This window comes from Piliocolobus tephrosceles, chromosome 15 (assembly GCF_002776525.5).
Source record: "Piliocolobus tephrosceles isolate RC106 chromosome 15, ASM277652v3, whole genome shotgun sequence".
NCBI classification, from domain to species: Eukaryota; Metazoa; Chordata; class Mammalia; order Primates; family Cercopithecidae; genus Piliocolobus; species Piliocolobus tephrosceles.
Window position 1 is genome coordinate 102909243 of NC_045448.1, and position 27595 is coordinate 102936837.

The window sequence follows — 27595 nt, forward strand, 5'->3', positions numbered from 1 at the left end:
GGTTCCAGTCGTCTTTTCCTGTCTCCCTGCTGCAGGTGAGCAAAACCCTAGCTTTGTTTGGGAGGCGGACTCCAGGAAGGTGCCATTTAATATAAATTGGAGGTAGGAAGCTATCTGGCCAAAGTTCCTTATTTTGGAGGTGAAGAAATGGAAAGAAAACGAAGGTAAGTGATTTGTCCAAGGTGGCACAGTAAGGAATATTTTGTTGGAAGCAGCAGCTGATGCCAGTTATTTCAAGCCAACAACTAGAATTTGTTATAAGGATTCAGAGGTATTCCATGAAGTCCAAAGGGAAAGATAGAGTTCGGCTGGAAATAATGCTACAGAAAGCCATGGAGAACTCAGGGTATTCTCTCTTCACATTTTTACCTGACGTTTCTTGGTGTCTGCTTGGTGTTCTTGGCCCTGGCTCTCTGCTGCTTAGAGAGCACCCACAGGCACGTTCCAATTCTAGTCATACAAAGAAACTCATTGGCTCTTTTTAGTCCCTAGTCCAAGTTTTGGGAGGAAGGAATCTGGTACAGTTTGGGACAATTGTCCAACTCAGTTGAATTAGCCATTGCCGGGAGCAGGGGACTCATAGAATATAAACTTGGTGGCATGTGGGGATAGGGGATGAGCAGGAATAGCACACAGCAAAGGGCAGAATGGTTGGGAGCTGCGCTGGCACCCCAGAGACATCTGCTATAACTACTGTACACAGTGACCATGGCAGAGACAAGACAAGACTAAGTTTCCTCACTCCTGGTCTTTGATGACTTCACCAGCACCATGGGCCTAGGGCAGTGCAAAATATAAGATGCATGCATGCATACATACATACACTACACATACATGTGCACACATATATACACACATGCATGCACACATACACTACATACACACACACATTCATACACATGTGCATGCATGCATACACACACATATATATGGATGCTCACATATAAGGGAACATCAAAAGGTTTGTGGGAAAATGGAATTAAAAGAAAAAGTAAAATGTATAAACATTTATTTATTTATTTATTTATAGAGATGGCATCTCACTATGTTACCAGGCTTGTCTTGAACTCCTGGGCTCAAGTGATCCTCCCGCCTCAGTCTCCTGAGTAGCTGGGATTAAAGGCGCAAGCCACCACATTGGGTTTATTTTACAACATAGGCTCCATCAAGTCCAAGACACTTTTGTAAGTGATGATACCACCCATTTAGTCCATCCCTAAAGAAGTGAAGATCCTGGGAATTGAACCATGTCAACACAACCTTTTTTACATTATTAACTGGAGAAAAATGAATGCCCCTTAAAGATTTTTTAAGATTAGGAAATAAATAGAAGTCAGAAAGGTCCAAATCAGGACTGTAGTGTGGATGCCTACTGATTTCCCGTCAAAACCCTTGAAAGATTGTCCTCATTTGATGAGAAGAATGAGGAGCATTGTCGTGATGGAGTAGGGCTCTCAAGGGAAGCTTTCTCAGGTGTTTTTCTGCTAAGGCTCCAGCTAACTTTCTCAAAGTCCTCTCATAATAAGCAGATGTTATCATCCTTTGGCCCCCAAGAAAGCCACAAATGACTGGGCATGGTGGCTCACACCTGTAAACCTAGCACTTTGGGAGGCCGAGGTGGGTGGATCATGAGGTCAGGAGTTCAAGACCAGCCTGGCCAAGATGGTGAAACCCCATCTCTACTAAAAATACAAAAAATTTAGCCAGGCATGGTGGTGGACACCTGTAATCCCAGCTACTCAGGAGGCTGAGGCAGAGAATTGCTTGAACTCAGGAGGCGGAGGTTGCAGTGAGCCAAGATTGTGCCACTGCACTCCAGCCTGGGTGACAGAGTGAGACTACATCTCAAAAAAATAAAAAAATAAAAAATAAAACCACAAGCAAAATACCTTGAACATCCCCCCAAACTGTTGCCATGACCTTTGCTCCTGACTGGTCCACTGTTGCTTTGGCTGGACCACTTCCACCTCTTGGTAGCCATTGCTTTGATTGTGTTTTGTCTTCAGGATTGTGCTGGTAAAGCCATGTTCCACCTCCTGCTATAGTTCTTCAAAAGAAATGCTTCAGGATCTTGATCCCATTTGTTTAAAATTTCCTTTGAAAGCTCTGCTCTTTGTCAGCAGCTTATCTGGGCACAACAGTTTTGGCAGCTACCAAGTGCAAAGTTTGCTTGAGTTTAATTTTTCAGTCAGAATTGTGTAAGCTGAACCAATTGAGATGTCTATGGTGTTAGCTATTGTTCCTCACTCTTGGTCTTTGATGATGTTAATCATTGCTCCTCTTCAATTAAGGTGCAGACAAGATGAATTTTTCCCTCGCAAATAGATGTGGATTGTCTGCTGCTGTGGGCTTCATCTTTAATATCATCTTCCTTCTTTAAATGAGTTATTCATTTGTAAACTGTTGATTTCTTCAGGACATTATCACCGTAAGCTTTTCATAAAGCATCAGTGATTTTACCATTCTTCACCCAGACATCACCATAAATTTGATGTTCGTTCTTGCTTCCATATTGGCAGAAATCATATTGCTCTGATAGGAGATTTTTTTAAACTGATGTCTTATCCTCCTTAGGGCTGCAAACTAGATCCTATTCAGACATGTTATTACAAGCTAGTAAATAAACATGAGCTTATTTTGGTGTAAAAAACTTTTTGAAATCCATGCATAGTTCCTTCATAATACACATTTTCTATGAACTTTTTTTTTTTTTTTCCAGACAGCTTCTCACTTTGTCACCAGGCTAGAGTGCAATGGTACGATCATGGCTCACTACGGCCTCTACCTCCTGGGTTCAAGCAATCCTCCTACCTCAGCCCCCACTAGCAGCTGGGACTACAGGCATGTGCCACCATACCCAGCTAATTTTTTGTATTTTTTTGTAGAGACAGGGTTTTACCACGTTGCCCAGGCTAGTCTCAAACTCCTGAGCTCAAACTACCCACCCACCTCAGCCTCCCAAAGTGCTGGGATTACAGGCATGAGCCACCGTGCCCAGCCTTCTGTGAACCTTTTTAGACCCTCACACACACATATATACATGCATAGGGTTCTGTTCAACAGGTGGTCATGAGGGCAGAAGGACAAAGAACCTCCCTGAATGTCATAGTTTACAGACTTTTTTTCTTTGTTTTTTATCTTACAAAATAATTTCTAATTTTATCACTTTCAAGAAAAAACTAAAATCATAATTTATATTTCATGATTAATTTAGCTGATTATGTGACATATGCTTCCAAAAGTCTCAGGAAAGTTTTCTTTAGGGTATTGGAGCTCTTTGTACCTCCTTCAGTTTCTTAGTTTTAGGACTAGTAAATAAGATGAAAGGTCTGAAGATTTAACAAACACATCTTCACCTTTTCTGTGGCAATTCTTTCATGTGGTAGGTGAGGTAAAGGAAGAAGTAGAGAAGCAGCAGCCGAGATTAGAACAGAGATAAATGAAATAAGACAGTAGAAAAACAATAGAATCAAACCAAAAGCAGGCTCGTTGAAAAGATCAACACAATTGACAAGCCTATAGCTAGAGAGAGAAAAAAAGAGGAGATGCAAATAACTAAAATCAGAAATGAAAGCGAGGAAATTACAACTGACCTTATAGAAATTAAAAGAATTATAAGCGAGTACTCTGAAGGGTGGTATGACAACAAATTAGATAATCTAGATGGAATGAACGGATACCTGGGAACACAGAAATTACTGAAACTGACCCAAGAAGACATAGAAAAATCAACAAACCTGTTGCAAGTAGGGAGATTGAATCAGTAATCAGAAACCTCCCAGCAAAGAAAATCCCAGGACCAGATGGCTTCACTGGTAAATTCTACCAAACATTTAAAAAAGAATTAACACTAATCCTTCTCAAACTCTTCCAAACAAATAGAAGAAGTGGGAACAGTTTCTAACACATTTTATGAGGCGAGAATTACCCTGATGTCAAAGCCAGGCAAAGATACGAGAAAACTACAGACAATATTTCTTATGAATATAGATACAAAAATCCACAAAAAGATATCTAGAACAGGCAAGTCCATTCAGATAGAAAGCAGATTAGAAATTACCAGGCAATTGGGGATAAGGGAAAGAGGGGAATGATTGCTTAATGATTATGGGATGCTTTTATGGGGTGATAAAAACATTTTGAGACTAGCTAGAGAGGGTGGTTGCACAACATTGTGAGTATACAAAATACCACTGAATTGTATACTTTAAAATAGTTAATTATATGTTCTGTGAATTTCACCTCAGTAATAACAATAATAGAAAGAACAAGTAGAATAGGAGATAACTGCTGTTCCCATGTATATATGTGGATAATATAGATAATCTGAAATCAGATAAGTAAACTCTCAGATAATCAAGCATAGACTACTTCAGACTTTGTTATTTAAGAAACAACGTCCTTATTTAGGAAGCTAGGCTGACAATGCATTTTCTCGGAGTCAAGGTGATATTCTGAGCCTGTTCTCTTCCCTCCTGTCATGATGTAGTGGCTCACACCTTAATCCCAGCACTTTGGGAGGCTGAGGTAGATGGATCACTTGAGGCCAGGAGTTCAAGAACAGCCTGGGCAACATGGCAAAACCCTGTCTCTACCAAAAATACAAAAATTAGTTGGGCGTGGTAGTGGGTGCCTGTAATCCCAGCTACTCAGGAGGCTGAGGCACGAGAATCTCTTGAACCCAGGAGGTGGAGATTGCAATGAGCCAAGATCATGCCTCTGCACTCCAGCCTGGGTGACAGAGTCTCCCGAAAAAAAAAGAAAAAAAGAAAGAAAGAAAGAAAGATAATTCTTTTTGTGAAGCATTTTTAGGCATTTTTAACAGGACAAGCTTTGAAGACTAGCAGTTTACAAAGGTTTTTGTCACATACCTCCTAAAAGGATTTTGAAACTATTCACTTGTTGGATATTTTAAGTTCATATTTACAATTTTTACATAAGTTTAGTAGATGCAAAAAAAGTCTTAAACATCAGAAATAGAACTGTTATATCGCTCTTTAAGAAGTTTCCAATAGAATTTCAAAACTATAATAATTCTAAACTCACCAACATTCATTGAAAAAATGAACTAAGGGTAGTGTTTTCTTCTTAAACTGGTATTTCCAACTCACTTTCTCCATAGCCTTTCTCTTCATACCATATTTCTGCATAGAAGTGTTTTATTGGTTATCCTACCACACAAAATCAATGCATGGAAACTGGAATTTTACCATTTCAGTACAGGCGCCCTCTCTCTCTCCCTTCTTTTCTTCCAACTTGCTGTCTTTGTCTTCAGCAACTTTTCAAAAGAAAAGAACAGGAATGCTAAGCTATTTACATTGGTCCAGAAATTGTTTAACCAGTAAACAGTTTTGCATAGCTGTAACGTGTGTCAATACTATTTTGTTCTTCTTTTCTCACTTAATATTTCATTCACAGTTTTTTTGTCTAAGTATTCACTTTTCTTCCAGATTGAGTTTTCAATATAATTATTATTTTAGAACATGATTGATCACAACAGAAATATGTTATCAATATTAGTAGCTAATGAAGCATAAAAGGCAGAATTTGGGAGGAATGACTCTCTGAATCAGAAACAGCATAACCAAGTATTTACTACGTATGTAATGAAAGGTAGATAATGCCAAAAGCTTAATCATTGCTAGTATATTATTTATTTCTTGGTTTTAGGAAGTAAAAAAGGTTATCATCTTATAAAATAAAACAAAGTTAAATATCTACCTATTTGAGTAAATACCTTATAATACTTGTAAAAATAGTCTTTAACCACTACTTTTAAAACTATACACCAAATCTGAAAGAAGTTATGTAACAATTTTGTTAGTGGGTTTTACTCAATGAATCATGAAAACTTTGGCAGTCCCAGAAAACATTATGGTACCTTGAAAACAGCCAGTGACATTAACCTCTGTTTCTTGGGCTATTCGAAGCTATATTTCTTTCCAGATAATGTCACATCCCAGGGATGAGAAAAATCATTCTTTGGCAGTAGTAAGTGGCGTGGACTCTTTTCAATTCAGGACTCAGACGCACTTTCCAATCGAGGCAATTAGTACGTAAGGTGAAAACAATTTGCGATGGTAGCGTTAATGTTTCCTGAGTGTCCTCATGTATAAAATAATGGTATAGGCCTCCACGCTTTTAGGTTAAGGTGCCATAGAGGAGTTGTTACAGTAGGTAGCTAGTCAGACATGAGCAGGGCAGGAGAGGGTCCCCCAACCCCCACCAGGAATGTCAGGCGACCATCAGGTGATGGTCGGGCGGTTGTGAACTGTCTCTGTAAAATAATAATTGGTTGCAGCCACCACCAGGGAAAGGCAGTCTCCCAATAAACAGAAATACCTGAAGCTGGTGATGAGCAGCTTCCCAGTAAGATCTCAGGAGCTGGGCGAGTGGGCTCGAGCATGTGCATTGAGAGGCAAAATGGTAGAGTTTAACTGGTACGTGACCTCCTAGGAACATTCTGCTGGTAAAGGAAGACTGCCTCAAGTGAGCATGCGTACAACTCCGGTAAATACACTGCGCATGCTCCCTTCCCAAGTGCTGATAGGCTACTGGCGTGCGGACAGCCCACTCAAGGGGAGAATCAGGGAAGAAGGAACGCAAGACGGTGGAAGCATGCCAACCTATAAAACCGCAAGTCAGAGATCAAACCGTGTACTTGAATCTCTCAAGTTGCCGGCTTAGCCCTCTTCCAAGTGTAATTTACTTCCTTTCATTCTGGCTCTAAAGCTGTTTTTTGTTTTTTTGTTTTGTTTTGTTTTGTTTTGACAGAGTCTCCCTCTGTCTCCCAGGCTGGAGTGCAGTGGCACCATCTCGGCTCGTTGCAACCTCTGCCTCTCAGGTGCAAGCGATTCTCCTGTCTTAGCCTCCCAAGTAGCTGGGGTTACAGGCACACACCACCACACCCAGCTAATTTTTTTGTATTTTTAATAGAGACGGGGTTTCACCATGTTGGCCAGGCTGATCTCGAACTCCTGACCTCAGGTGATTCACCCGCCTCAGCCTCCCAAAGTGCAGGGATTACAGGCTTGAGCCACTGCGCCTGGCCTAAAGCTTTTTAATAACTTTTATTCCTGCTCTAAAACTTGCCTCAGTCTCTAACTCTGCCTTATGCCCCTCGGTTGGATTATTTCTTCTGAGGAGACAAAAATTGAGGTTGCTGCAGACCCAAACGGAATCCTTGCTGGTAACAGTTTACAGGGGGTCTGTATTTATATAACCAATTCCCAGTTCTTGAGCATCTGAAAGAATCCCTGTCTTTTACAATTGTAAATAAATAATTTTTTCCTGCAGTGTAAACAGGAGAAAATACCTACCCAAAGTAGGGTATTGGGCTAGAGGTCACAAATCACACTGACAGTTCTTTATTATGCATATTGCCACAGTGTTGTCTGGAATGATCAAACCGACTTAGAATTTGACTAAGCTGGATATTTGCATTCTTGTTTGCTAGCTTTATAGGTCCTTCAGGCTATCATAAAAATGTATATTTACATTTCTAAAATTGCCGCTATGCATTGATTCATTATATTTGCTTATGTGTAAACTGTCTGGTTGCTTTGATCCTGTATCAGATAGAACCTAGGTATTGATCTTTCATATTTGTCCTCAGTCTCTGTTGTCCAGAAGGCATTTTATCAGTGATATTTTCCCTTCCCTCTGCACACAGGTTGTTGGCTCGTCCTTGGTGCACTGGGGTGAGGGGTCTGGTTATCAAAGGAGATGCTGCCAGGGCACAGCTGCTCCGTCCTTGAGCCTCTTTGAAGTCTAAACAGAAAGCATTTCAGCACTTATTAGCACTAGGTTAGTGCTTTCGGTGCTATCTCTAAGCATAGTTAACTCTATCCGTGGGGTTTCATCACACCTCCTTCCTGGGACCTACTAATGCAATGTTCCAAGATTGAGAGCTTCCTTTTTAACAAAAGAAGAGGAATCATACACATTCTTAGTGCCTGTGAATCCTAATCACTACTTATCTAAGATATTTTGGTTTTGTGATGTCTTTCTGTTCATCCAATGCAGCACTGCTTGCCCACATTCAAAAGTGTGAATATACACCTTCCATAACTCCTCTAGGCCAGACCCTGCCATCATCCCATCAGTGCTGGTACCCAAGCTTTGAGCTCAAATCTGGACTATTCCAACCATTTCCTCTTAAACTCCATCCTGGGAAATAGCAACTGAAAAATTTGGAAAAGGAAGTTGTTTTTCAGTGCTGGGAAGTGGAGTTACCACTTGTTTATGATCAACAGATAAAACTAAGCAGAGGCAACTCCCCAGGACAGGGCCTCACCATAACGGGGAGTGACATCAAGAACCACAGCAGGGGCACGTGTAATGCTGGGAGGAGACTGGTGGAGGTCAATCTATTCTGCCTTTTGGGCAGCTGCTGAGATAGCTCGAGGAAAGAGAACTTCTTTACCTCTGCTAATGACTAGTCATCTGCTTTCCCCAGGACAAGCTTCCAACTCTAGGTTATTGAGGAGTTGTTCAAAGGGGAAAAAAATCCATTGCCATGAGGCAGGTGCATCAGACAGCATTGGCACTCAGTCTCCCTGTAGAGCATTTCGAAGCTCATCTCAGACTAACGCAGCCCATGGAAGAATGCTAAGTGCTCATGACTGGTTAAAACTCAAATAAAAAGTTGAAGTGGAGACGATATATACCTGTTCCAAAATAGAGGTAAAATAGAGGTATATAGGAGTGAAAGGGAATGAAATTGATTAAAAGTTTTCCTTTCTTTTCTTTTCTTCTTTTTTTTTTTTTTTTTTTGTTGTTGTTGTTGTTGTTGTTGTTGAGATGGAGTCTCGCTCAGTTACCCAGGCTGGAGTGCAGTGGTGCGATCTCAGCTCACTGCAGCCTGTGCCTCCCAGGCTCAGACAATTCTCCTACCTCAGCCTCCCGAGTAGCTGGGATTACAGGCATGTGCCACCATGCCCAGCTAATTTTTGTATTTTTAGTAGAGACAGAGTTTCACCATGTTGGCCAGGCTGGTCTCGAACTCCTGACCTCGTAATCCACCTACCCTGGCCTCCCAAAGTACTCACAGGTGTGAGCTACCGCGCCCGGCCAAAAGTTTTCTTAATTAGTCCAAATCAAGATGTTACAAATATGTGAGTGTGGTGTTTGATTTTCGCTTGGTCTCTGATAAACATGTTGATATAATTCTTTGCTTCAGATTTAGGGGAATTTTTACTTTTCCTTTTTTCTTTGCAGATCCTCATTTGAAAACGGAAAAAGAAAAGAAATGGAGGCATCATGTGATATTTGCCTAAATATCCCTAAAGAGATCCATTTATTTTTAGTGTTGAATTAAAAACCCTCAAAGGAAAAGAGAAATTTTGATCTCGGAGAAGAGCTGTTTCATCCCAGAGTGAGTGTTCTTTATTCTTCCTTGCCATTTAAGAGTTTAAAAGGTCGGGGAAGAGAGCTTTCCTTTTTCTGTTTTCCCACTCTCTAGGGTTCTTATGGGTTAACTCCTGCTCCTTCTTTTCACATGCCACCAGGACCCATTTCCTGGTGATGTGGCCTGTATCTTATGCTTGGAGCGTAAAATGATGCCTCCAAGCCTAAGATACAGGCTTCTAGGCAGGAAGTGATGGAAGAGGGCTCTCTTATGAGGGAGGGTGCCGTGGGGTGAGGGGACACTCATAGCATGGCAAAGAAAGTATCACATGGAGGAACCAGTATCCCCTTCCAAACAGGAAATGACCATCCCTCCCCAGAGGAGTTTCCACACCCTCTCCCAGAATAGCATTTTGGGGAAGAATGTGGACATGGAATACTCAGTGACAGAACTCGAGCTACCCATGCTGCAGCCAGGAGCTGGCAGAGGACTTTAAAGGGCAGCAACATTTTGTGGAAATAAAGCAATAGGGACTCACTCCTTATGGACAGCACTGGTTGTGTGTAAGCCAGAGTCAAGGGTAAGGAGGGGTTGAAGCCAGGAGTGAATAGCCCAGGACCTCTAGACCGCAGGAGACAAGGGTGAGAGACAAGGTCAAGGGCACAGCTGAAGAGGGCTGGGGCTGGACCAGAGCTAGTCCAAGGTGACTGGAGGAACTCAAGGTTGAGAGCCACCTGAGGAGCCTGACAGTCTGTTTTAGGAACTTAAAATTTATGTGAAAAAGCAGGTCTCTAAGGGAGCAGCAGTTTGTGCCTGTAATCCCAGCCCTTTGGGAGGCTGAGGAGGGAGGATCAAAGGATTGTTTGAGGCTAGGAGTTCAAGACAATCCTGAGGGAATATAGTGAGATCCCCGTCTCTACAAAAATAAAACTAAAAAAATTAGTCGGGCATGGTGGTGTGCACCCATAGTCCTAGCTATTCAGGAGGTTAAGGCAGGAGGATCACTTATGCCCGGAAGTTCAATGCTGCAGTGAGCTACGATCACGCCACTGTACTCCAGCATGGGCAACAGAGCAAGACACTATCTCAAAAAAAAAAAAAAAAACAGGTCTACATAGTAAGGGTCAATCTTTAACTTCCTTAAGGTCTCACTTTAAAGAACCCTTACCACTCCTCCTCCTCCTCCTCCTTCTTTTTCTTCTTCTATTATTATTGTTGTTGTTGTTGTTGTTATTATTATTATTATTATTATTATTATGAAGAGATATCTGGGCTGAGTGGGCAGTCCATATTCTGCTGCCTAGAGACAATTTCTTTTTAAAGAATCCGATGTGTCAACAGGGTGCAGTGGCTCACGCCTGTAATCCCAGCAGTTTGGTCAGGCCAAGGCTGGTGGATCACCTGAGGTCAGGAGTTTGAGACCAGCCTGGTCAACATGTCCAAACCCCATCGCTACTAAAAATACAAAAATTAGCTGGGCATGGTGGCAGGCGCCTGTAATCCCAGCTACTCAGGAGGCTGATGTGGGAGAATCACTTGAACCTGGGAGGCAGATGTTGCAGTGAGCCGAGATCGAGATCGCGCCACCGTTGCACTCCAGCCTGGGCAACAAGAGTAAAACTACGTTTGAAAAAAAAAAAAAAAAAGTCCGATTTGTCACGGCTCATGTCTGCTAGAATGTTGCCGTGTTTCAAAGCTCCTGAGTGAATGATGGCTCTTACAGGGGTCATGGGCTCTCATTTTGCCCCCTGCTTTACTCATCTTTCCAGCCAGCCCTGGATCTCAGATGACAGCAAGTTCAACATTAGAGACAAAGATCATTCTCAACTAAGCAGCTCTTGTGGTTCCCAGTCAACCCCAGAAACTTCCAATCCATAAGAGCCACAAAATCCCCCTTTCCTAAAGTGAGTTCACGAAGGGAGACAGAGCTAGTGGATAGGGGTTGGCATGTTTATGTGACCTGCGGCAGCTCCCTTCCCCTGTGGCCTGAGGAGTGTCACCCTGGGGTCACAGTCTTCCCCACGGAGCCTCTTCCCCACGGAGCCTCGATGTGAACCTAGACTCTTCTGACCTCCAACACTCAGCACTGCAGCACCTTTGTTAACCACCGGGGCTGGCATGCCGGTAGAAAGTTATTCGCCCTCCCAGTGATAGAATAACTGGTCCTGGCTGTACTTTGCGTACATTGATCAGTTTAGATTGTTCTCTACTAAGCACAAAGGACGTGAAATAATTGAAAACAGAGTAAAACTATGTCTTCTTCTGAAGATGCAGATAATCCTAATGGGAAAATAGGGGCTGACCCTCTGTTCTGTATAAATAAATGCCTCTGAGTTCATAGCAAGTGGACTCCAGGCCGGCAGGAACAGAGGTGTGAACTGAAGTGGGAAGTGGAGAAGGTATGCTTTTCAGGTGTTTGAAACGAGTGAAGAGCAAGACTGGGGGAGAGGAGGGATCATGCCAAGAAGACAGAGCAGCCTGAGTGTCCCAGGGGCAACGAGGGCCCCAGGAATCATAGGCAGCTGGGTTGGGAGAGTCCGATTATAGGAGAAGAGAGCAGGGCTCTGGAACTACAGCATGGGGACACAGGAGGGAAATCTGCAGATGCCATTAATACGCATGGGCTACAGGTGAGCCAGGATGGAGCCAACAGGCCTGGAAGTCCCAGCATGCAGGGATTTGGAATTATGAAGTTTAACTTAAGACATCATGGAGAGGAAAAGCCATCAAAGTGAATCTGATCTGAAAGGAGGGAGGGATTCTCCCGTTATTTTTGTGCCCCTTCCTGGTGTGGCAAGCACGGGGGATGTCAAGGGGTGCTGACTCCCAGGATTTACACCGAGAGAGCGAATGTGCAGACAGGCAGCATGGTGAATCCCCAGGTGAGCTGGCGTGAGGCCCACGAGAGCATGAGGGAGACAGGGGAAAGCCAGCCAGCGTTCGAGGGCCCATGAGTCAGCCTAGAAAGTTATGCTGAGCTGTTGAAATAATCCATGTGGCAAGAGGCATAAGTTGGGTGGCATTCTTCCCATGTTTACATGATTTCTCCTCATGTCACTGCTAAAACTTCTGGAATCTGAGTTGGAAGGTGGAGTAGCTACCATTTGAATTAGGGCAGTAGGGGACAAGATAATCCTACTTTTTTTTTTTTTTTTTTTGAGACAGAGTCTCACTCTGTCGCCCAGGCTGGAGTGCAGAGGCACGATCTCGGCTCACTGCAAGCTCTGCCTCCTGGGTTCAAGCAATTCTCTGCATCAGTCTACCATGTAGCTGGGACTATGGCGTGCGCCACCACGCCTGGCTAATTTTTTTGTATTTTTAGTAGAGACGGGGTTTCACCATCTTGGCCAGGCTGGTCTTGAACTCCTGACTTTGTGGATCCACCCGCCTCAGCCTCCCAAAGTGCTGGGATTACAGGTGTGAGCCACCGTGCCTGGCCAAGACAATCCTACTTTTCATCAGGTTGCTGGGATCAGATATCTGAGTCCATGGAACCAAGAGATATGTTTATTCATGCATTTGCTCATTCACTCATTCACTTGTTCAACAAATATTATCATAAGCTTGGTCCTACCAATTGGGTGGTTTGATACAACTTATTTTGCCCATAAATAGGATGGCCATGAACTACAATACACATACATCCCTGTCCTCTTCAGCACAACAGCCAGCAGAAAAGGGGAATGAAGACAAGGCAGAGGCGGCAAGGATGCAGACAAGCCAGGGACCCCTGAAGGGGTGCTGGGCTAGGAGGCTCCACCAGCATCCTCCTCAACTTTATCATCTGGATTCTCCTACTTTTCCAGTCCCCAACCCAGTCCCCTTCCCTGGTGCCTGGTGCTCCACCCAGCCCCGACCACAAACTGAGTACACCCACATCCATACGAGCTAAGACTAACAAAACCACCACCATTTACTGAGAACTTCCAACGTGCCCAGGCCTAGGCTAGATGCTTTATGGTCAAGGTCACATTTATGCTCACATCCACCACATCAAGGAGGCTCTGTCTTCTCTTTTGTACAGATGAGGAAATTGGGGGTTTAGAGCGGTTAAACAGTTAGTCAGTGGTGGTGTCTCCTGCAGCATTGGAACTTTCTTATGTCTTCAGAAAAACATTAGCTTTCACAGGAAGTCAAGCAAAATGGGTTGGAGTTTGTATTTGTTCCTCAGGGCTGCTGTAACAAAGCACCACAAACTGGGTGGCTTAGCACCATGGGAACGAACAATGGGACTCATGGTTCTGGAGGCCAGAAGTTCAAAACCAAGGTGTCAGCTAAACCAGGCTCCCTCTGAAGGTGTTAGGGAAGGATGTGTTCCAGGAGTCTTCCCTCATTTCTGGTAGCTCCTTGGCTTGTGGCAGCAGAACGCCAGTCTTTACATGATGTCCTCTGTGTGTGTGTGTGTGTGTGTGTGTGTGTGTGTACACACCCCCTTCCTATGAGAGCTCCAGTCATATTGGAGTAGGGACTGACCAGGGACCATACTACTCCAGTATGATCTCATCTTAACTGATTGTATCTGCAATAACCCTATTTCCAAATAAGGCCACATTCTGAGATCGTGGGGGTTAGGACTTCAACACAGCAATTTTGGGGGACACAATTCAACTCAACTCATGCCAGAGTTGTTGGGGCAGATGGATGAGTCCTAGTTGTTTTGCGGCCTATTTCTCTACTGTCCCAGCAGGACCACACAGTTTGCTGCTCCCTGTGTGAGTACAGGGGGTAAAGACTGGGAATGGAGGGAAGGGCGGTTCTAGCAACCCTTCTCTCCCACTCGTGGGCCTCACCCATGGTCAGGCGGTGTCCGCTTCTCCTGAAGGGAATACAGAGGCCCCCCCATCTTGTGAGGACTCATATGTCCTCTGTGCATAAAGGTTGGCTTTTTTTTCTTCTTCTTCTTTTTTGAGACAGAGTCTTGCTCTGTTGCCCAGGCTGGAGTGCGGCGGTGCCATATTGGCTCCTCACAACCTCCACCTCCTGGGTTCAAGCAATTATCCTGCCTCAGCCTCCCAAGTAGCTGGGATCACAGGCTCACAGGCATGTGCCACCACACCAGCTAATTATTTTGTGTGCTTTTAGTAGAGACAGGGTTTCACCATGTTGGCCAGGCTGGTCTTAAACTTGTGACTTCAAGTGATCCACCTGCCTCCGCCTCCCAAAGTGCTGGGATTACAGGCGTGAGCCACTGTGCCTGACCTCTCTGAGTATTTTCAATATGCAGTGGGTGTAATCTGGGTTCGGAAGCTGTGGATACAGATGGCCAACTGTACCTGGTTCAACCCACTATTTTATGACAGAGGAAACCCAAGTCCAGCTCACATATCCGGTTCGTGGTCAAGGTGGTCAAGGAATGCAGGCTCCCAGCCCGGAGTTCTACTACCCTGCAATTCTTCTGTACACTCCACCCTCCAACTGTGGCTGGCAGGAGTAGTGTTGGCTGGAGGGCGTTTTCATTTGCACCACACCTAATCTGGGACTGTTTTAAGCAGGAATCAGCAATCAAACAGCAGCGTCATTAGTTTCCAAACTTTCACGGTTATCAAGTTAAAATGGAGCCTTTTACTGCTTCTCCACAGAAGCCACCTCTGTCTATTGCTTCCTATATCCTAAAAATAAGACAATACTATAGTTTCTTTTTAAAGAAGAATGAAAAAAGAGAATGAGATAGAGCCCTCATACAGATTCTCATAAAAATCAAACAAAGAGACCCGGAGGGAGAAGCCGAGGGCATAATAAATTTCAGGCCTGCCTTCTGATATCCTTCACATCAAGGCCCACGGGTCACTTTCTCTTCCTGGCTTCTATATATAGGCATGACAGTTAGACTGGCCTTTTCTCCAGAGGACAGCTCCACGCTGCTAGACACGCACCCATGGGAATTTTGATAAGAAAGGCTGCTCTAGTTTGCATTTTCTCTCTTCATACTTGGTGCTAGAACCAGTTCCAAAGTCAAGGAATTTTTTTTTTTTCAGATTGTTACTTGAAGTGTAGAATAAAAAAGGATTGCTTTCCCAGCCTTCATGGCTGCATAGTTCAGATAGGGAACGCGATTCTATTTAAAGAGATAATGTAAACAATGACCGCACATGTGTTTACAAACACATGTCATGTCTAAGTTTCCAACTCTTCACTAACAATAAGCTCATGAATAGCTGCTAGCTAACCCGAGTATTTACTCGTGGCCAACAGAGACAGAAATACCTTGTTTAGATGGCTGATGCTGACACTGGATGCCAGAAGTTTCTGACAAGAGTCTTTCTCTCACTCTTTCCTTGGCCAGTATCCACACCTCCCTGTGGCTGCAGTTTTCTTTTCATTTAACCAGTGGCTTCCAATTTACTGCTCACACCAGCGTGTTGGACCTTTCCCAGGATCTTCTCATAAAGCCTTAGTGCTGAGTGCTGGAAGTTAGATCACATGCACACCAATTTCTCTTCCAAACTAAACTGATTTGGAAATTGATTGCCGTGGCATTTCAAAAATCATGTGTATTCTTCACTCCCTATTTTAACATAGAAAAGCTAAAAATTATTCATTAATTGGGAGGAAAAGATTGTGAACATTTTATTTATTCAAGAAACCAGGCCAGGCGCAATGGCTCACACCTATCACCCCAGCACTTTGGGAGGCCAAGACAGATAGATCGCCTGAGGTCAGGCGTTCGAGACCAGCCTGGCCAACATGGTGAAACCCTGTCTCTACCAAAAATATAAAAAATTGACTGGGTGTGATGGTGTGCACCTGTAATCCCGGCTACTCAGAAGGCTGAGGCAGGAGAATCGCTTGAACCCAGGAGGCAGGGGTTGCAGTGAGCTGAGATGGCACCACTGCACTCCAGCCTGAGTGACAGAGCAAGACTCTGTCTAAAAAACGGTGGCTCACACCTGTAATCCCAGCACTTTGGGAGGCCAAGGCGGGAGGATCACGAGGTCAGGAGATCGAGACCATCCTGGCTAACATGGTGAAACCCTGTCTCTACTAAAAATACAAAAAATTAGCCGGGCATGGTGGCGGGCGCCTGTAGTCCCAGCTACTCAGGAGACTGAGGCAGGAAAATCACTTGAACCCAGGAGGCGGAGCTTGCAGCGAGCCGAGATCGTGCCACTGCACTCCAACTCCAGCCTCGGCGACAGAGCAAGACTCCGTCTCAAAAACAAACAAACAAACAAACGAACAAAAAACAAACAAAAAAACCCCCCACCAATTAACAAATTTGAGGCACAGAATTTTTGAGGCACACAATTTTAAAGCCATGAATCTGGGTGGGAATCTTTCAAAATAAAAGGGGTAGCATTTATCAGCATCCCTTTATAGGGTAAGAATTTTGAAAATAAAATTGAGAAAAACAGGGTAGTCCTTAACATCACCTGTGAAATTGTCCTGTCAAAACAAATGAATCAAACCTCTGAATCCAATCACCCATTGACAAGAAAATGAACATGTTAAATGGCTGCCAAAAATTGCCATTCACAATATCTAGATCATGGGAAACTCTGTAGGACAAATTACCTAGTTTCTTCAATAAGTGTATCAGAAAGTACAGAAGTGGGGGCGGGAATATCAGAGGGTCATTCTATTGACGACTTCAAACAGCCATCACTTGCAATGTTCAGACATTATTATGGAGACAATGGGAGGTTTGAACATTAACTGGATATTTGATTATGTTAAGGAGCCATTGTCAAATTTTAACGTTGTAATAACACTATTGTGTTTACACATTTAAAAACTACTTCCCTTTCTTTTAGAAGGATATGTGGAAATGTTTACAGATGAGAGATCCTGGATTTGCCTCAAACAATGTGGTGGGCAGGAGATAGATGAGAGAATAGATGAAACAAGAGAGCCTTGAATTGCTCGTGGTGGGAACAGGGATTTGAGTGAGGATTTATGAGGTTCTGCCTACTTATGTATATGTTTGAGATTTTGCATGATAAGACAAAAAAGATAGCATTGCTTAAAGCAAAAATATAGAATCCAGAAATGTCCCCCAAAACTGGCTGTGTTAAAGGAACAAATCAGAGGCGGCATAGGTGTAGGTTCTTGAACATCCTCAAGTCCCCTCTGCCACCTCCTGTCACCTTGCCTGATGCCTTCCATTTCACTTTTTTCTCCTAAGTGTCCCAGGCCTAGCTGTGCAGGGAGACTCTGGTCAAGATCCACTGGGAGGTACGCAAGTGTGTGAGGCGTGCACCAGCCCCGACGGAGGACCCACTGGAGTTCTCAGTCCCCTTCTTGCTCCTCGGGGCCCTCCCACTTCCTGGCCGCCATCGATGGAAATTTTTTTTTGAGACAGAGTTTCGTTCTGTCGCCCAGGCTGGAGTGCAGTGGCACGATCTTGGCTCACTGCAGCCTCCGCCTCCTGGGTTCAAGCGATTCTCCTGCCTCAGCCTCCTCAGTAGCTGGGATCACAGGCACCCGCCACCATGCCCGGCTAATTTTTTGTATTTTTAGTAGAGACGGGGTTTCACCATGTTGGCTAGGCTGGTCTCAAACTCCTGGCCTCAGGTGATCCACCCGCCTCAGCCTCCCAAAGTGCTGGGATTACAGGCATGAACCACCTTGCCCAGCCATCAATGGAAATAAAAAACAAATTTTGTAAAAGATTTGTATTCCAAGCAACTTACTTCTCTTTGCTCATCCCCAGCCTATCGTGACAGTTCCCTGAGGATTCCTTTCCTCATTTTACAAAGCACAGCTCTTTCCCTGAGGAATACAGTCTGTTTTTAAATCAGGGCTGTAGAGTGCAAAAGTGGCCACAGTATTTTGCAGCTTCTCCCATCAACAGGTAGTTTGTTTCCTGAGCCCTTTGATCTAGAATGACCCTGTGACCTGGAACCAGCAGACAGCCTGAGGGAGGCAGTGCACATTCTGAGCTGGGGCCTAAGGGAGGCGTGCAGCTGCCATTCTGCTTCTCCTGGAACATGACCTCCTTGAGAACACTCCCAGGCCTGACTGCGGGGTGGGGAGACCACACAGAGCAGAGCTGAGCCACCGGGATGAGGCCCCTAGATCACCCAGCTCCCAGCCGACCACAGATCATGGGTGATCCTGGCAAGACCAATCAGGCCAGCACACAGCAGAACCAGCCGACCAGCCTAGACTTCTGAGCTCGGTAGACAGTTGTCGTTCTAAGGCATTCACTTGGGGATATTTTAAAATGCAGAAACAGCTAAGTGATACAGCCTGCAATTATTAATACTTTCCTACTGCATGGTGCAATTGGGTCGTTACTAAGGAGTAACAGGTGCTTGACCAGCGTGGTGATGGGGGCATCAAGAAGAGTATTAATAAGATTTAGAGGTCAGAGAGGTCTTCCCAGAGCAAGAGATGCCTAAATTGAGACCTGAGCAGGAGTAGAAATTAGCCAGGGAAACAATGGGAAAAGATTTCCAGAGAGACAGAACTGTTCCCAGAAGGCTGGAGGCATCAGAATGAATGAATGAATGAATGAATGAAGAGATGGATAAATGAATGGATGGATGAATGATGAATTATCAATGTGACTTTTTTTTTTTTTTTGAGACGGAGTCTCACTCTGTCACCAAGCTGGGGTGCAGTGGCGCGATCTTCGCTCACTGTGACCTCCAGCTCTCTGGTTTAAGCGATTCTCCCGCCTCAGCCTCCCGAGTAGCTGGGATTACAGGCATGCACCACCATGCCTGGCTAATTTTTGTATTTTTAGTAGAGACAGGGTTTCACCATGTTGGCCAGGATGGTCTTGATCTCCTGACCTTGTGATCTACCCACCTCAGCCTCCAAAAGTGCTGGAATTACAAGAGTGAGTCACTGCGCCCAGCCTCAATGTGACATCTTTGAATCAAAGACTCTTACAGTAAAGACAGATATGCTCAAGGTTGCAATAAAATGAAGCTTTTAGCTTCCATCTGAATTGTCTGGGCATTTTGCCTTTGAGATCTTGAAGTCTAACCTCTCAGGGAGGTAAACTGAGCCCGAAGTACAGTCTGCTTAGTTTTGTAGAGATTCAAGTACACATTTATCCACCGTGAGAAAATGAGTTCCTTACAGCCATGGATTGTGTATTTTAGTATTCCTAGACCTACCAGCTACCTGGCACCAAGTGTGTGAGTAAATAAACAAGCCACTGTATTACTAACAAGGGTTTAGAGTTCACCAGGGACATTTTCAGCATACTGTTTTTTATTTTTTTTGAGACAGAGTCTCACTCTGTCGCCTAGGCGGGAGTGCAATAGTGCGATCTTGGCTCGCTGCAACCTCTACCTCCCTAGATCAAGTGATTCTCCTGCCTCAACTCTGGAGTAGCTGGGACTACAGGCACATACCACCACCCCCAGCTGATTTTTGTATTTTTAGTAGAGACGGGGTTTCACCATGTTGGCCAGGCTGGTCTCGAACTCCTAACCTTAGATGATTCACCTGCCTTGGCCTCCCAAAGTGCTGTGATTACAGGCGTGAACCACCGTACCTGGCCTTCATCACTTTTTATTAGTACTGTAGGCCTAAATTTGCTCATGCCCTGTCACCAGTCTCTGCCTAGACCTTAGTATATATAAATATCACTGTATTCAAACAGCCTTGGCTTCAGTTTTGTCGGCCTTACATACTCTACTGCTGTGTTCATTTTGATCATCCCTAGAACGTTTTAAAATCAGCACCTCCTGAACTTCTCACTGGGAGGAGTTTGATCCTTCGTCTCTGTGCTTTCCTGTGTTGGGAATGATTAGAGCCTCCAGGGTCGTGAACCCACGTTACATTCCCTCTAGTTTCAAAAAGGGCAATGCTTCGAAAAGGCTCAGGGTGGAAACCATGCGATGCTAGAACCGAAATAGAAATATGCCAGTTTTCAGCAATGAGTAACCAATTTATGCATCTTTCTGGTATACCGGAGAGAAAGCAGCCAGAGAGCCTCCTATTTTCTTTGAATTAAAGACCTATGAGATACAAAAATCTGAATTAACCTATAGGTTTCAGCTGTGGATTTTATTTACAGACATAAAACGTTGGGCTCACATGTATCTATTCCTAATATCTGATGGAGTGCTGAGCCAAGGAGGAAAGATTAATAGATATTTAAACAGGCAAGGGGCATTAAAGATCATCTGGTTCCATATACTCATCCTTTACGCATCTTACAGAAAAGAAACTGAGTCAGGGAGAAGCTAAGCGTGTGCCCAAACTCAGAGAGCTACATGTATCTGGGGGTGACATATGCATTCATTACTTTGACTGTTGCTGATGGTTTCTCAGTGCACATACATATCAACACTTATCAAATGATATACTTTAAATATGTGCGGTTATTGTATGTCAAGTGTGCCTCAATAAAGCTTTCTTTAATAAAAAAGAATAAAGGTAAGATAAGGGGGAAAAAAACCAAACCACTATTGGACTGTCATCTTTAAAAATCCAACTATGGACATGTTTTCCAACAAATTAATTATTTGATGGAATGACAGGGAAGGAGAACTCACAAATCAAAAGCAATGTAAGGGACCTATCTTATCAAATGCAACACGTACATTTATTTGAATCCAGATTCAAGCTGGGAGCAGGGACTGACAGCTGTAATCCCAGCACTTTGGGAGGCTGAGGTGGGTGGATCACTTGAGGTCAGTAGTTACAGACCAGGCTGACCAACATGGTGAAACCCTGTCTCTGCTAAAAATACAAAAATTAGATGGGTGTGGTGGTGGGCGCCTGTAATCCCAGCTACTCAGGAGGCTGAGGCAGGAGAATCGCTTGAACTCAGGAGGCAGAGGCTGCAGGGAGCTGAGATTGCACCACTTCACTCCAGCCTGGGTGACAGAGCGAGACTCCGTCTCAAAAATAAATAAATAAATAAATAAGCTGGGCGTGGTGGCTCATGCCTGTAATCCCAGCACTTTGGGAGGCCCAGGAGAGCAGATCACCTGAGGTCGGGAGTTTGAGGCGGGAGTTGGTGAAACCCCATCTCTACTAAAAATACAAAAAATTAGCCGGGCCTGGTGGCGGGCGCCTGTAGTCCCAGCTACTCCAAAGGCTGAGGCGGGAGAATGGCGAGAACCTGGGAGGCGGAGCTTGCAGTGAGCCCAGATTGTGCCACTGCACTCCAGCCTGGGGGACATAGCGAGACTCCATCTCAAAAAAAAAAAAAAACGAGAGGGAAAGACCAACATGGAGAAACCCCGTCCCTACTAAAAATACAAAATACAGGTATGCAGCCAGGCATGGTGGTACCTACCTGTAATCCCAGCTTGAACCAGGGAGGCGGATGTTGTGGTAAGCCGAGATCGTGCCATTGCCTGGGCAACAAGAGCAAAACTCCATCTCTAAATAAATAATAAATAAATAAGTTAATAAATAAATAAATTTGAATCCAGATTCAAACAACTCAACTTCAAAATAACATTTATGAGAACATCAGGAAAACGTATACATTGACTGAATAGTTGATTATTTTAAGGATTAATGGTTTTTTAAAGCATGATAATGTTATTGTGATTTTGCTTTTTAAAAAAAGGTAGGTTTTTTAGAGAGACACAGACTGAATTATTAATTGAGGAAACGTTAGGATGCCTGTCATTTGCTTCAAAAAAATCCAATGAAGACATTTGAAATATTAGAAATTATCAAGATTTTTGGTGTGAACATGGTATTCTGGGTAGTTTTAAAGAGTCCTTGTATTTTTTGTTTGTTTGAGATGGAGTTTTGCTTTTGTTACCCAGGCTGTAGAGCAATGGTGCGATCTTGGCTCACTGAAACCTCTGTCTCTAAGGTTCAAGCAATTCTCCTGCCTCAGCCTTCCAAGTAGCTGGGATTACAAGTGCCTGCCACCACGCCCGGCTAATTTTTTGTATTTTTAGTAGAGACAGAGTTTCACCATGTTGGCCAGGCTGGTCTTGAACTGCTCACCTCAGGCAATCTGCCCACCTCAGCCTCCCACAGTGCTGGGATTACAGGTGCGAGCTATCGCACCCGGCATGGAGTCCTCGTATTTTTAAGATGCATAATGACATCTTTACAGATGAAACGACGTGATATTTCGGGATTTGCTTCAAAATAAACTAGGCAGCGGGGAGTTGGTGGGGATATAGATGGTCATTGTGGATGCTGCTTATGGATATGTGGCGGTTCAGTGAGAGATTCCTCTCTGGCTTGGTAATATATTTGACATTTTCCAAGGTATAAAGTTTAAAAACCAAGGCTATAAAGTTATTGATTCACATCTGGAGTATGAATTGGTGTTGGCTCGTTGTGTGAAGGGCTAGTGAGGAACTGGGCACATGCACGGAACTAGGGAAATGGCACACAGATTCTAAATGGAAACAGGAGAACTGTGTTTCTAGGTCTCTGTGACACACGCTTTGCAGTGTGGACATACAGAAAGCAGGCAATAAGGCTATCAAAAAAAAGAAACCCATTGTCTTTCATGACACACGAAAACCATTTAACCTCCATTGCCATCAGAAGCCTGCCTGCAAGTACTGGTGTTTGAAATAAAATGAATGTGCTGGTATTTAAAGATGAAAAAGCCATCCCCAGCATATGAAGCAAAAGTTGTAAGAAACTGTTGAATACTCTGTTTCTGCAGCTTCCCCCTAGGTCAAGGGTGATGTTTTGCTCAGAGAAAACTGAAGTTTGGATTGTTCCAGTTCTGCATCATGTCCTGTTTCAGGCTGCCCTAAAACAAAACCAGACACAACCACCACCACAAAATGCCTGGCCTTCAATAGTCTTCTCAGTGTTCAGAGTAAAGGCTCTGGTTTTCCCTTGGGCTCGATTTTCATGATTGTGTCTCCTTTGTCAATGTGTTTTTCGTCTTCCTCACTTTCAAACTGCACTTCCTGTCCAGAAACACTAAACCAAAAGTTATATTTGACTTTTCACACAGAATCCCTCATGTTGCATCCAGGAAGCCGAGCCTGAAAGTGCAGCGTGGGATCACAGGGTCAAGATGTTTCCTGGATAGCAGCTCCATCACTGCTCCGTCTGAACTCACAACGTCCCCGCCATCCACACCCCTGTCCTCAACTCAGAGCACGTATAAGGATGAGCAGCCACCAGCAAACAAGGGGCTCATTTTATGTGTGCGTTGCTGCCTCTCGGTGTCAGGGGCACTGGATTTTGTTGACTCCCCCTCGTTCACTCATGCAGACCTGTGTAGGCGATCTTTCCCGGTCCAGTTACTGTCACTTGTCACCCGTCCACTTGTAGGTAAGGCTCCAGGAGAAATGTTTCCTTCCCTTCTTGAGGGTAGATTCAACTGAATGGTGGATGAAGGGATCGGCAGCTGGAGATCAACAGGGCAGATTTACTACTGATAAAAACTAGGATGGAGGATGTGGCATAGGTAGTCAATCGAAACTGACTTGCTAACACACTCTCCATCACTCCTTCACACGCATCCCTCCCCTACACCCAGATCCAGTGGAAAGTCCACTTAGGAAAAGCATGCATTTGCAAGCATACCCTCTAAGCCAAGATCGTACTTCACACTGGCCTGGGGCAGACAGGAAAGAAGAGAGGTTGGTACTTCAGGGCTTAGAGCCTTTTAATACATTAGATCCTCCCAGTGGAGAACATGGACCAATTGCTGTCTCATGAATCATGTAGCCTGCAGAGGAGTGAGTAAGGGATAGTAACAGACCAGGAGTACTGCTCAAGAGGACATCAACTCACAGGTAATAGGAGGAGTGGGTTAGAAATGTTCCTTCCTAATAAGTGGATGCATATTAGGGAGTGGGGTAGATGTGAGGTGGCTGTGAGGGTTCAGGACAAAGGAATGAAAAAAAGAAAATAAGGACTCAAACATTCCACCCTAGGAATCGCAAGCTTAGTGGACGGACAAGGCCAAGAAATGGCTGATGTCAGCTGAGTTATTTATTGCTTCAAGTCAATGACTGAGTGATGGCCTTTCATGTTACAGTTTTTCTGAGTAGATGCCTAAGCAGATCCTGAGTGGTGAAGTTGAAGCTTAGTGGGGATTTTTCGAAACATGGGAACTAGACAAGGAAACTCAGTTTCTAGTTCAAGACCTATGAGCAAAATTGGATAACTGACCCCCGATAACCTTTGCAGTAAATTGACATGCACAGGAAATGACACGGCTTGGAACAGCTTTTAAAGTTAACTTAAATGTTCAGGGTCTCACTCCAACTGAGGGTATAAATAATGGAACAGAGAGTAAAGTGCTTATATATAGTAATCATTATGGTTATATTTAGAATCAGACAGGCCAAATGTGTAAAATTCAATGTTTATTGATTGTTGTGATGAGAAAATACCTAAAATAACTCCATGCAAGCAGGAATAGTGTCTACATTTGCTTAAAATTACATTCCTAATATTTAGCAGAATGCCTGGTCCACCACAGCCGCCCCATAAACACTTGTTGGATGAAAGAATTAATGTCATGCTACTGGGTATTGATGAGGTATATATTGTTGTGTAGGACAGTAGAGATTGGTTTTAGTAAGAGATTTTCTGCTGTCTAGGACAAGGAAAATGTTAAATAAATCTGGTTTACCAGAAGCTATAACAAGATATACAATAAGAGCCAAGCAAGCTAGTCTGGGCTTGGATAAGCAGTCAGATCGCTGAGATTAGAAATAGAACAGAGAATAGGTTTCCAGGCCTGTTCATGTAAGTACCTGTGTTCTCTAACGCTGCTTAGCAGTGGGTGATGAGGTTCTTTACCCATAGAGTCAAGAAATCTCATCTGTTTCTCACTCAAAACCAAGCAGAGTGAGCCTCATGGATGGAAAACATCCAGAAACACAGATGAACTTCTGCTTCTGGCCAAAATGTAGTAACAAGGACTGGACTTATTCTTCCACTTGAAAACACTGAAACACTGAAGAAAACGTATATTTTCAAGACATTGGACATCAAGGAATAAAGGATAGCGGACACCGAGAGGGAAAAACAAACAAACGTGCCCCAATTTACTGCCTTCAGAGAATGTCCAAGCTGTAGCACAGGGAGGGGAAGCCAGGTGGGGCCCTATAATCTCCTTGAGTTGAGTAGATGGAACTGGGAGTCCAGGGAGGCCAAGGTGACTGAGTTTTCAGGGAAGAGTACTGAAGACCAAAAAACTGCACATGAAGAAAACTCTTGAAATCAGCAGGAAGTTTCCCACAAGTCTTCAACTGAGTATTAATCAGCATGTGCATACAAGGAAACCACCAGAAGGCAGGTGGATATTACCCAAAAGCATTAGAGGAAAGTATCTTCTAAGCTCACACAGGGCTAGGAAAGTTTCTGTTCCCACCATCCAGTGTGAAAAACCTGCCAGTTCATGGAGTATCAGATAGAGAATTCAGAAGAGTTTTGCCTGGTATACCATATGCACTCCATAAACACTTGTTGGGTGAAAGAATGAATGTCAAGTTAGTGGGTGTTGGTGGAGTGTATATTGTTGGGTAGGACAGTAGGGTAGTAGCAGGACAAAATTATCACTAGACTACCCAAAGCTCTAGTCCTACCTACCACATCTTAAAAGCAAAATCTGAAAGGCTAAAACTATTTCCAAGTAACTTAACTGCATGTCAAAACAGAGTTCAATAATATTTATAGGGATGTAAAAATATCCAGAACTCAAAAGGTAAAATTCATAGCCTGTCCTTCAGTTAAATATTACCAGGCATATTTTCTACTTCTTTATAGAAAGAAGTAGAAAAATATGAGGGGAGGGTAATTAATGGAAACCTACCCAAAAATGACACAAATGATAGAATTAGTAGACAAAAACATTAAAACAGCTATTATAACTATGTTTCATATGCTTGAGAACCTATAGGAAAGATTAAATATGATAAGCAGAGACATGGAAGACATAAAAAAGACCCAAATAAAACTTTCAGAAATAAATTATTCAATGTTTGAGATAAAAAATAATCCAGATGGGGTTAACAGAAGATTAGGTACTACAGAAGAAAAGGTTAGTGAACTTGAAGACCTAGCAATACGATTTATCTGAAATGAAAACAGAAAGAAGAAAGACTGGGGGAAAAAAATTAACAGAACATCAGTGAATTGTGGGACAACTTAAAGAAACCCAATGTATATGCCATTACAGTCCCCTAAATGCAGTAGGGGACAGAAAAAATATTTAATAAAATAATGGCCAAAATTTTTCTAAATTTGATGAAAACTATAAACACACAGATTTAAGTCCTATGAACTCCAAACACAAGAAACATGAAGTAAACTACACCAAGCCGTATCATAATAAAATTGCTTTAAATCATGGATAAATAAATAATATGAAAAGCCATCCAGGGGAAAAAGACATATTATGTACAAAGGAACAAAAATAAGAATGACAGCTGTCTTGTTTGAAACAAGGGAATGTAGAAGATAGGGGAGCAAACATCTGAAAAAAATTGCCATCTTAGAATTCTATATCCAAAAAACATATCTTATAAAAACAAAGGCAAAATAAAGACTCTTTCAGACATACAAAAGCTGAAAAAATTCATCACCAGCAAAACTGAACTACAAGAAGTGGTAAAGTATGTCATCTAGGCAGACAAAAAATGATACTAGATAGAAATCTGGATCCATGCAAAAGAAAGAAGAGCACTGGAAATGGTAGCTATATACATAAATTTAACATTTTTTCCTACCTATTTAATCTCTTTAAGAAATGATTGGAACTTTGGGAGGCCGAGGAGGGCGGATCATGAGGTCAGGAGATCAAGACCATCCTGGCTAACACGGTGAAACCCCGTCTCTACTAAAAATACAAAAAATAAGCCGGGCATGGTGGCAGCGCCTGTAGTCCCAGCTAATCAGGAGGCTGAGGCAGGAGAATGGTGGGAACCCGGGAGGCGGAGCTTGCAGTGAGCCGAGATCGTGCTGCTGCACTCCGGCGTGGGCGACAGAGCCAGACTCCGTCTCAAAAGAAGAAAAAATAAATAATGATAAAGATAATAATAATGATAATAATAATATTATATTGTGGACTTTTAAACATGTATAGAAATAAAATGTATGGGCCAGGTGCGGTGGCTCACGCCTGTAATCCCAGCACTTTGGGAGGCCGAGGCGGGCGGATCACAAGGTCAGGAGATCGAGACCATCCTGGCTAACATGGTTGAAACCCCATCTCTACTAAAAATACAAAAAGTTAGCCGGCCTGGGTGGCGTGCGCCTGTAGTCCCAGCTACTTGGGAGGCTGAGAGGCAGGAGAATGGCATGAACTCGGGAGGCAGAGCTTGCAGTGAGCCGAGATTGTGCCACCACACTCCAGCCTGGGCGACAGAGCAAGACTCTGACTCA

The 27595-nt window shown here is 43.5% G+C and overlaps 1 long non-coding RNA gene across 1 annotated transcript; it reads left to right on the forward strand.

The window, feature by feature from the left end:
- Positions 1-27078, forward strand: LOC111542176. Its single transcript, XR_002731469.1, has 3 exons — positions 1-164; positions 9220-9376; positions 23205-27078. It is a non-coding gene; the product is annotated as an uncharacterized LOC111542176 (long non-coding RNA).
- Positions 27079-27595: the final 517 nt, after the last annotated feature.